Raw genomic sequence first — 11,551 nt, forward strand, 5'->3', positions numbered from 1 at the left:
AGTCCTCAATCTTGTATCTTCATAGTCTTGGAGTCCGGCCGATGATGATAGTTCGGCTATCCGGACACCCCCTAGTCCGGAACTCCCTCAGTAGCCCCTGAACCAGGCTTCAATGAAGACGAGTCCGGCGCATATGTTGTCTTCGGCATTGCAAGGCGGGTTCTTCCTCCGAATAATTTATAGAAGATTGTGAACACCAGGATAGTGTCCGGCTCTGCAAAAATAAATTCCACGCACCACCGTAGAGAGAATAATATTACACAAGTTCAATCTGCTGACGTATTTTGCGGCGTGACATCACACCACTACCAAGCCTTTACTAGAATCATTTTTATTGTACCACCTTAGCGCGTTTAGCGAAGCAGTTTCCTTGGCACGTCTTGTCGAAGCAGAGATCATGTTACCCTTATTCTGGGATTCCCATCAATACGGACGTGGGTAACCCAACTGCACCATTGATTGCGGCGCTTGGGGGATAAGCAAGTTTTATCAGGCCGGTGGGGACGCATGTTTGTGTCTGCCCATATAAGGGGATAAAGATCCAACCCTTTTACCTGCGCCTTCTTCCCCTTGGCTTATCCAACTCCGCGAACTCGAGCTCCAGCGCCCAAGTCCGCACTTCTCACCTCAACCTTCACCAACTATGTCCGGAGCGGGAGGCAAGTGGATGGCCTCCTTCGTCACGGAGGGGCAGATCTAGAAGCTGCGCAGCGCCGGATATTTGTCCAGCGACATCGCGCACCGGCTCCCCGACGAGGGAGAGCTCATCCCCACCCCCAGGCCCCATGAGAGGGTAGTATTTCTTCCCCATTTCCTCTGCGGACTGGGCTTCCCACTCCATCCCTTTGTCCAGGGGCTCATGTTCTACTACGGCCTGGATTTCTATGATCTGGCCCCAAATTTCATCCTCAACATCTCGACGTTTATCATCGTGTGTGAGGCCTTCCTCTGCATCCAGCCCCACTTCGGCTTGTGGCTCAAGACCTTCAGTGTCAAGCCGAAGGTTGTGAAGGGCAGCCAAGCGGAGTGCGGAGGCGCCATGGTGGGCAGGATGTCCAACGTTACTTCGCTTGAGGGCACTTTCATGGAAACCATCAAGGGGTGGCAATCGGGGTGGTTCTACATCACCGAGCCGCGTGACCCTGAATGGGCAGCGGCCCCCGAATTCAGATCCGGCATCCCCACACTGCTCACCTCCTGGAAAGAGAGCGGCCGGACTTGGGGTAATTCGGAGGAGCTGACCGGACTCCAAGCCTGCGTCCAAAAGCTGGTGGACAAGAAGCTCAAGCTTGTCAACATGGTCCAGGTCATGATCATCCGCCGGATCCTCCCGTGCCAATGACGGGGCTTCAACATGTGGGACTTTGGTCCGGCGCAGCACCAGACTTTGAGAGGGCTCTTCGACACTACGTACGAAGATGTCTAGAAGGTGCTGTATAAGGGCGCCGAGGCTCCCGCATCCGCTACCGAAGATCGCGGATTCAGCTCGCAGCGTCCGGCTGATGAGGTAAGTGATTTTGTCCTTTACAGAATGCTCGTTTTCCATAGTTTGACTCTATGCGGGATCTAAACTCCCTTTACCTTTGACAGGACTGGCTGGCGAAGGCCGAACAGACTATCTGTCCGGCCCTATTGCCAGAGGACCCAGCGGACGCCCGCCTAACGGGACTGCTGGCTCCGGTACCCCACGTGGTGCCGGAGAAGAAGGTCAAGAAGAAGGCCACGGGTACTCAAAAGAGTTCCCGTTTTCAGGTGTTATCGGATGATGACTCCGAGGCCGACTCCTCCCACCAAGGCGATCAGGAGAATAAGAAAGCCTCTTCCCCAGCGGGGGGAGGGAAGAAAAGGAAGGCTTCCCCTATGGGGGAGGCCGAAGGGTCCAAGAAGGGAAAAACTCTTTCCCCGGACTGCTCTACCAACGCCAGTGACGACGACGAGGACTGGCCTCCAAGGGCCAAGCCCATGGCGAGATCGTAAGTATCCGGACTCCCGAATAACTTCATGGTTTTTCTTTTCGCCACATAATGTCTTTCTAATGCCGCATACAACCCTGCAGTCCGCCCAAGGATGATCTTCCCGCTTCGTCGAGCGGGTCCTTAGGTGCGTCGGATATGGATTCTCTTCCGACTGCCTCCACCCCCCATGATGCGGACGATGCCGAGGTGGGATCCCGGGAAGGGACCCACCCGGAGGAGGAGGCCCCGGAGGTGTCACATGACAACCTCCCAGACTTTGCACCGGACTCGGCCCCGGAACTCATAGTGGCTCCGGAGTCCGGCGGGCGACCCCTTCGTAAGAAGGGCAAGACCGTGACGCCGGCAGCCTCCGTCCAACCGGAGGCACCGGATAACTTGCTGGAGGCGGTCAATGGTGCCTCCATTGAAGAGGAACACCGCACTGTTATGAGTGCGGTGATTCAGAAGGTTCAGCTCACCAAGAGCGGGCTGACCGGAGCCTACAGCAGCCTTCTAACAGGCTTTGAGGTAAAAATTTCCATATATATAAAATGGTACCGCATAGACAGTAGCCCCTGATGCTGGGTTCGGTGTTCGAAAAGGAAAGCCGGACTGAGGATCTTAAAAAGATATACGCAGGAGTCATAAAAATATGTCAATATGGGATTGCAGCCTGTGCTGCTGACCTCCGCCACACTGACTGCGGAGGTCAATACTTTGAAGGAAAGCCTCGAGCGGTCCGAGAACGAGCTCGGCCATGCCAAAAAGCAGCTCGAGGACAAGGAAGGTGAGTAACACCTTATTAAAATTGTACCTTACAGAAAAGGATTTTGGTTGCAAGAAGAATGACAAGGATAACGTGGGTATTGTCGGGGCCACTAGTGAGGTGGCGACCCTGAAGGAGGCAGTGTCCGTGGCCGAACGTAATGCGGCCGCGGAACGCTCCGAGCGAGAGAAGCAGGAGGCGCGAGTGGCGGAGGTACAGCAAGAGCTCCAGGCTCTCATGGAAAAACATGAGAGTTTGGAGCGTGACTCGGAGACTCGAGAGTCCGAGCTTGCGACGGCTCTTGAGAGTGCCAAAGCCACTAAGGCCGAAGCCTATAAGGCCCTCCGAGAAATCGAGGAATTGAAGAAAATAGCGGCGGGTAAGGCATTTTTCATGCAAAGTAAGCATGTGAGTGTTAATTACCTGTTACTTACCCGAATTCGGAGCTCTCCAGGAATGTTCGCAGATCTTCCTCGCAGCGTATCTGATGCTGCCACATTCTACCGGGCCGAGGAGGGGAGCTCGACGGAGAAGGTCTTCTGGTCTCTGTATGCTGAGGCCGGACATCCGGTGCCCCTTAGCGACCAGCTGAAGCAGCTGGTCGAGCTCCACAAGGTGGCCGAACAGGCCATGAAGGGCCTCATAGTTCGGCTGTGGCCTAAGGAGGCCATGCTTGGGAGCTACTTCGGCCTGGTGCGGCGGCTGGTGGATGCGTGCCCGTGGGTTGAAGTCATCAAGCACTCCGCTTGTATTGAGGGTGCCCGTCGGGCCCTTGCCCGCGCAAAGGTGCACTGGGGCAAGATGGATGCCCAGAAGCTTGTGACAGACCCGCCACCGCAAGGCAAGGAGCACCGCACGCCCAAGATGTATTATAAGTGTCCTGAAGGGTGCCCGCACTATTGCGGGTGAGTGCTCCAAAGATGTAATATGTGAGTAGACTCGCATTTTGTTATCCTGTGCGCTGAAAACTTAGTTCATATGCGCTAGGCAACGCTTGTTAATTTAAAATATTACCTTCTGTGCGGCTGTTTATCAACTCTAAGAGATGGCAAGTCGTCGGCTTCAGCCCCCATGCCACGAGTGCTGGGGTGTTCGGGATAAATTTGAGCACTCTTTTTCCCATTTTTGGGTCCATCTAGGGAGGCGCTCAACACAGCGAACAAGGCAACCGGACTTATAATGCTTGAACACTCTAACTTAGCCATAGAATTCTATAATTTTAAATTTCAGCGAAGCCCCTAGTCTTCGGAAGGCCGAATTTGGGGCGCTATCCACGCCTGGGCCGGACAAAAACCGGCTCCTCGCTCTAAGCGGCATAAGTCTTTAGGGACTCACAAAAAACCTCTCGAACAGCGACCAGCTCTCGCCTCATCATGACGGTCAGTTTTAGATTTCTCCACTGAGGCATTAACCCAGCTCAACTGGGGCGCAATCGCAGTGGTTCTCCCAGTGCTACCTTAGCCGATACAACGGAACGTAAGGTGCCAAAACATGGGAGCCGGGAAAACCCAACTATTGAGCCAAGACATGATTCGGAGCCGATGCATATAATGCTATAAGTTCGGGGTGCCGCACTTGCGAAAGTGTTCGGACTTATCACACCATGATGCAGGAAACATAAGCCCCTGGTGTATTTAGCCGTACCAAAACGTACGGATGCGACATGTCACAAATGAACATATGCATAAAAGAGAAATGCAATTGGAAGCAAAAAGGTGCTGCATTATTATTCAAGAAAAACTGCTGTAAGTGCAGAACAATACAAATGGTGCGATAAGCAAGGGATGGGACTGTTAAACATGTCCCCCTCCAGGGGTAGGCTGCGGAATGGTGCATAAAACAGATTTAATGCTCGTAATGGAGACTACCTGGATATTCGTTGTAGCCTTTCTTCTTCCCTGGCTGTTGCATCGTGAGTTCGGCAGGTCTACTACTGGACAGGGCCTCTGACGAACGGAGTCCTGTGGGTAAAAATAAAAAGGAAAAAGGAAAAAAGAACGACACACTAGAGAGCCCCTGGTGTGGTTGAGCCGTAGTCTGGGCCTATCGTGGTCGCGCCCCTCTCCGCATGCCCATGGTATCTTCAGAGCATAATGGTGTACACGAAGGACCTGTCTTGACGTTTTACAGGGGCTGGGGTTGGGGACGCACTGCTACGCATGCTCGGAACGTGCCAGGTGGTCTTGTTGTAGGTTACTCTGGGCGCACTTAGCTGTGTCCGGCCGGTTAACGGCCGGACTCGAGAATTGCCTTAAGAGGCTGCATTGTACTTCTGCCGCGAGAGCCGCTGTATGTTCCACAGTGCGGAGAGAATGTTCAGTGTTTCCGTTGACCGTGATGACTCCTCGCGTATACATCCCTGAGTGCACGCTTCCGCTCCCTTTTGGGTATGTGTGTTGCGTATATCATGTTCACCGTCCGCACCTATGGGGGGAAACCCTTCTGTCCTCTATTGTTCGGCGCTCGGGTCTCTTCCTCGTCATCGCTATGCAGCCCCTTGTCATTGTTTTCGGCAATTAACTTGCCTGCCTGCTTGAATACCCAACAGTCCCTGTTGGTGTGGTTAGCTGGCTTTTCGGGGGTGCCGTGTATCTGGCACAAGTGGTCGAGTATTCGGTCCAAATTGGACGGACCCGGAGTAGTTCTTTTGAATGGCTTTTTCCGCTGACTGGGTTTAGAGCCTCTGAATCCGGCATTGACTGCCGTATCCTCACTATTGCCGCCGTTAATGCGGCGTTTGTTTTTGTTACGACGTGACCTGCCATTACGGTCCTTGATATCCGGACTGCCAGAATTTTTGCCGAGGTTGTTGCTGCGTGCTACCCAGCTGTCCTCACCCGCGCAGAAGCGGGTCATGAGTGATGTGAGGGCTTCCATGGATTTCGGCTTTTCCTGTCCCAGGTGCCGGGCAAGCCACTCGTCGCGGATAATATGCTTGAAGGCCGCGAGGGCCTCCGCATCCGGACAGTCGACGATTTGGTTTTTCTTGGTTAAGAATCGTGTCCAGAATTGTCTGGCCGATTCGTCTGGCTGCTGAATTATGTGGCTTAGGTCATCAGCGTCTGGTGGTCGCACATAGGTGCCTTGGAAGTTATCGAGGAATGCGGCTTCCAGGTCTTCCCAACTCCCAATTGACTCTGCTGGCAAGCTGTTAAGCCAATGCCGGGCTGGTCCTTTAAGCTTGAGGGGGAGATATTTGATGGCGTGAAGATCGTCACCGCGGGCCATGTGGATGTGAAGGAGATAGTCTTCGATCCAAACCGCGGGGTCTGTTGTGCCATCGTAAGATTCAATATTCACGGGTTTCAACCCTTCAGGGATTTGATGATCCATTACTTCATCTGTGAAGCATAGTGGGTGTGCGGCGCCTCTGTACTGGGCGATATCACGACGAAGCTCAAAAGAGCTTTGTCTGTTTTGTTCGGCCCAGCCGGACTTACTGTGTCCGGCGCGACGGTTGTCGTCACGTATCATGGGGCACCCACGCGATCCATAGATCGATCTTGATTGTCTTGCCTTATCCTCCAATATATCTCGCAAGTCCGGAGCGTTCCCCTGTGGCTTTGTGCTCGTCGAGCGATGCCGGGGTACGGTTCTAGTGAAGGGCCTAGGGGCCTCTCTGTCGCGACCATGGGGTGGTCGGTCAGCCGTATTGTCTCCTGGTGATGCGGGTTCATACACCTCCTCCTCTAATCGGGGGAGCAGCTTGCGTTTAGGGTAGCTTTTGGAGGGGAATTTGAGCTCATGCTCTTCGGCCGCGAGGACTTCAGTCCATCTGTCGGCTAGCAGATCTTGATCAGCTCTAAGCTGTTGCTGCTTTTTCTTGAGGCTGTTCGCCATGGCCATAAGCCTGCGTTTAAAACGTTCTTGTTCGACGGGATCCTCAGGCACGACGAATTCATCATCGTCGAGGCTTGCCTCGTCTCCGGAGGGAGGCATATAATCCTCTACCTCTTCTTCTGCCGCTCTCTCATGAGGGCTGGCGTCTCCGTCCTCGTACGCTGGATCTTGCTGGAGTGGGTTGTCTTCGGCACTGTCCGGTGTATTATTATCTCCGGTGCCGGAATATTCATTCTTGCTGTGGCGGGATTTAGAGTGGCGCCGCTGACGCTGGCGCTTGGGCTGTTTTTCTTGGAGGGGTCATCCTCCGCTGTTCCTTCGCCATTCCCATCCTTTGGGATATCCACCATGTATATGTCATATGATGAGGTGGCTTTCCAGTGCCCGGTGGGCGCTGGTTCTTGGTCGTCTCCGGCATCGTCGTCCATACCGTCGATGTCTTCGGAGTCGTAGTCTAGCATGTCGGTTAGATCATCGACAGTGGCTACCAAGTGGGTGGTGGGTGGGCTTTGAATTTCTTCGTCGTCCGCATCCCAACCGTCATGACCGCAGTCCGGCCAGGGCTCTCCTGATAACGAGAGATACTTTAGCGAACTCAAGATGTCGCTGAAAGGTGAGTGTTGAAAGATGTCCGCTGCGGTGAACTCCATGATCGGCGCCCAATCAGATTCGATCGGAGGGGGCGCGGGAGGTTCGGAGGCCGGTAGGGAGTCCGGCACCTCGGAGTCACGAGCTTCATGAGGGACAAGGTCAGTGTTCGGCTCTATCATCGTAGAGGTTGCAGCCCCCGAGGCGGTGTCTAGCCATCCGTCCTGGACCTGCGCACCCGGCTCCGAATTGAAGATCGGAGCGGGTTCGAGTGCGGCCTCCAGAGTACTGTCCGGCTGCAGAGCTAAATCATGCTCACCGTGACAGTGCAGCACGCTCGGCTGTGGCTCGAATCTATCGAGGATCAAGTCCCCGCGGATGTCAGCCGTGAAGTTCAAACTTCCAAATCTGACCTGACGGCCAGGGGCGTAGCTTTTGATCTGCTCCAGTTGGCCAAGCGAATTGGCCCGCAGTGCGAAGCCGCCGAATACGAAGATCTATCCGGGGAGGAAGGTCTCGCCCTGGACTGCGTCGTTGATGATGATCGAAGAAGCCATCGAGCCTATCGGCGACGGCACAGAGGAACTCTCAATGAAAGCACCAATGTCGGTGTCAAAACCGGCGGGTCTCGGGTAGGGGGTCCCGAACTGTGCGTCTAGGCGGATGGTAACAGGAGACAAGGGACATGATGTTTTACCCAGGTTCGGGCCCTCTTGATGGAGGTAAAACCCTACGTCCTACTTGATTAATATTGATGATGTGTGTTACAAGAGTGGATCTACCACGAGATCAAGGAGGCTAAACCCTAGAAGCTAGCCTATGGTATGATTGTTGTTCGTCCTATGGACTAAAGCCATCCAGTTTATATAGACACCGGAGAGGGCTAGGGTTACACAGAGTCGGTTACAATGGTAGGAGATCTACATATCCGTATCGCCAAGCTTGCCTTCCACGCCAAGGAAAGTCCCATCCGGACACGGGACGAAGTCTTCAATATTGTATCTTCATAGTCTTGGAGTCCGGCCGATGATGATAGCTCGGCTATCCGGACACCCCCTAGTCCGGAACTCCCTCACCTGGCTCCTGTGCTTACCCCTACGTTCCCGTTCGTTCGGCTAGGTGGTAAAGGGAGCACCTCTGCGATTGTTACTGCCGGGTCAGCCGGATGTGTACCTCATACTAGGTGAAGCCGAAAGCTAGCGTTCTTAAGGGAATATTCGGTCGGTGAACTAAAAGATGATCTTTCGTATTTAATCATTTGCCCCCAGATGCTTTCCTGCTCTTTCCGGCAGTTCGGACATGCACTTTAGGGCATGCCTCCCAGGGAAAGGAACCCCTAACGGAATTATTCTCTCTGGAAGATGTTTCTTACTAACCATGTAATATAACATAACTAGTTCGGCACTTGTCTGCTAAAGCACTTATGACCCCTACGCCTTGTCTCCATGCATGCCCCGGTTCTTACATAACCAAGAGGGTATTCGGACACACTCCAGACTATAGGGTCCAGAGGTCGAAGCAAAAAGGTCCGCAATGACAAACGATCTACAATCCGGCTAGAGGACATTTTTTATGTCATTTTTTACATACTCAATCCGACTCGGCATATTCTTCTTCAATGCCATCTAACAGGCGGTCTAATTTACAGTCCTGTTGGGAATACTTTGCAGCCAGCTCCACTTGGCCATATGCCAAGCTGACCGGGATCTCCTTTCCGTCCGGACCTATAGGGCCGACCTCGGCTATGTGGTTTGGGTCAGCCTTCATGTACCGAGTCTTCACCATGGCCTAGGCCTCCCTGGCACCTTGACGGCAAGCCGATATCTTCCATAACCGGAAGCGCTGCCGCACTCCCTCCAGCTTCTTGGCAAGCTCCTCAAGGCCTTCGGGCATGGAGAGGGATGACCACATAGCCTGGATGACGCCTTGCATTGCCTGCCGAACTCGCTCGTGTAGTTGCAACAGCTCGGGAAGAAGGTCTCCCGATGAACCGGGCATTTCCTCGGCCGGACGACCCGTCAGCAGACCTACAGACATAGCTCTGTCAATCGACTTCCTCGCCGAATTCTTTTTTCGAAGATTCGTTCAAGCACTTACTAAAAATGCCGCGTCGAAGTCGCCGATTCTCCTTCACGGCAGAAGACAGCTGAATACGAACATCTTTCAGTTCCTCGCCTAGCTGGGCATTGGCGTCTTGAAGCTTGTTCTTCTCTTGCCTCACCCTCGTCAGCACGTTCTCGCCAGCCTTTAGTTGGCGTAGGAGTTGTTGGTGGTCCGGATTTACTCCGGCCTCATCTGCATTATTATAGTCAGGGTTGCATGCCTGCCGCATTTCAAAATGGAGGTACCTTGTGAAGCACATATTACCTGCAGGCGTCCCCTTGACATTCTCTGAAGTGAGCAATGCGGCCTCGAGCTGAGCCTTGCACTCTTCGAGCTCCTGGGACCATTGCGTGTTCTTCTTTGTAAGACACTGCATAGCACATGATCCTTCAAACAGTTATCTTCACTGTCTGAAGTCTCGGGGGCTATTGACATATATGACCTTCAATTCTACTGACCTGTATGTCTTTCACATACTGCTCCGTGGCTCTGGCTAGACCATTTTGAGCAGCACGGAGATACGCATCTCCTGTATTAAAGGCGTCCAACACCTCTGGGGAAAACATGCGTCACGAAGAATAGTCCAGTGACGCCTGTGGTTTAGGGCACTCTCCACCTCTGAATTGGTGGCAGATAGCCCGTCGGCGCCCTCTGTCGGAGGAGCACCCAAGGCGCGTCCCGTGTCCGCCTCTGCTTCCGGACCCGGCCTCGAACCTTGGCTGGCGGACATAGTCCAGCGGGCTCTCTTCTTTCTAAGAAAATCATGAGCATTAGTAAGACTCAAGGGCATAAACCCTAGGCGTTAAATCCGCACACCATACCGTTGCACCGGAATCTCGATCTGGTCCACACTTCTTTTTGGCCCGCCTGGCTTCAGCGGCCCTTGTTGGCTGCCCACCGTGGGCTCGGCCTTCCGCCTCAAGGATTTACCCTGCGAAACGCTGTTAGTGCACGGCATGCAAGATAAAACATGAGAATACTGGGACTTCAGTCTTAGTTACCTTGGAGGCTGGAAGTAGTCCGGGATAGTCGGCCGTGATGGCCACTAAGGAGTTATCCTTGCTCAATTGATGAAATACTCCATCAATCAACTCCACGCATAAGTCCGGATCTTCTTGGGAGTCCGGATCGAGGGACCGTTCCGGATCCTCGGGTTGTGGAGCAGGGCTGTTTATTTCCTTCACAGCCTGGCGCGGCTCCTGCGTTTAAACATTACTAGTCTAAGTACTGAACTACGGGAATTTCGAAAACGGATAGGCAAGTGAAAGTGTCCGCTCACCAACTAGGAGGATTAAGTATTATACATAGGGAATCCGCCTTCCGGGTTGACATGGAGGAATTCTTCCTCTTCCCCCTTGTACAAAGCGGATAAGATCCTCGTTAAAGTGGCGGCCGAATCTGGCCCCTTGCGACCGCACCGGGTAGCATCATCCTCCCCGTTGACATCCCACATGGGGTGGCCTCTGTATTGAAGCGGCTGCACCCCTCGCGTAATGCATATGGCCATGACCTTAATCATGGTCAGTCCGGAATGAGCCAACAACCTTATCCGGCTCATCAGGTACATGATATCCTTGTCAGCTTCCCTCTGAGGGTTCCGTGGGCGCCAACTCAGGCGCTTCTTCAACAGGGCATTATTGAACTCGGGGAGGCCGATCTGTACTGGGTCCGGCAGGGGGACGTCATCTATATAAAACCAGTCCGAGGGCCAGTCTTCGGACACCCTCTTTGGGGTGCCGGATAGATATCCGGTCCCGATGATGCGCCATAGTTCGGCTCCGCCCACCTGATAAATAGACCCCTCTTGAGAACGAGGCACAAGGCAAAACAACCTCTTCCACAGCGCGAATTGGGCCTCAACACCCAAGAACAGCTCGCAGAGGGCCACGAAGCCCGCGATGTGCAAAATGGAGGCGGGTGTGAGGTTATGTAGCTGGAGGCCGTAGAACTCCAGCAACCCTCGGAGAAACGGATGAATTGGAAATCCTAGTCCTCTCATCAAATAAGGGACTAAGCATACCCTCTCTCCTTGAGAGGGATTGGGAACGCCCTCCGCCTGCTCTCCGCCGCTATAGGCAGCAATCCCGGCTCGAACTGGGACCATATATGCTGGGGGAAGAAGCCCCTTGGACTGAAGCACTACTAACTTGCTTTGTGGGACGGAACGCCGCCCCCAATCTCCGGGCCGAGGGCTGGAAGGGCGAGAGGAGGAGCGGCACCGACTGGCCATGATGGAATGGATCTCTGTCAGAGGCGCTCTGATGAAGACTCACGGAGGGAAGATGGTGCGAATTGGATC

This window comes from Triticum dicoccoides, chromosome 2B (genome assembly GCF_002162155.2).
Source record: "Triticum dicoccoides isolate Atlit2015 ecotype Zavitan chromosome 2B, WEW_v2.0, whole genome shotgun sequence".
In the NCBI taxonomy this organism is placed as follows: domain Eukaryota; kingdom Viridiplantae; phylum Streptophyta; class Magnoliopsida; order Poales; family Poaceae; genus Triticum; species Triticum dicoccoides.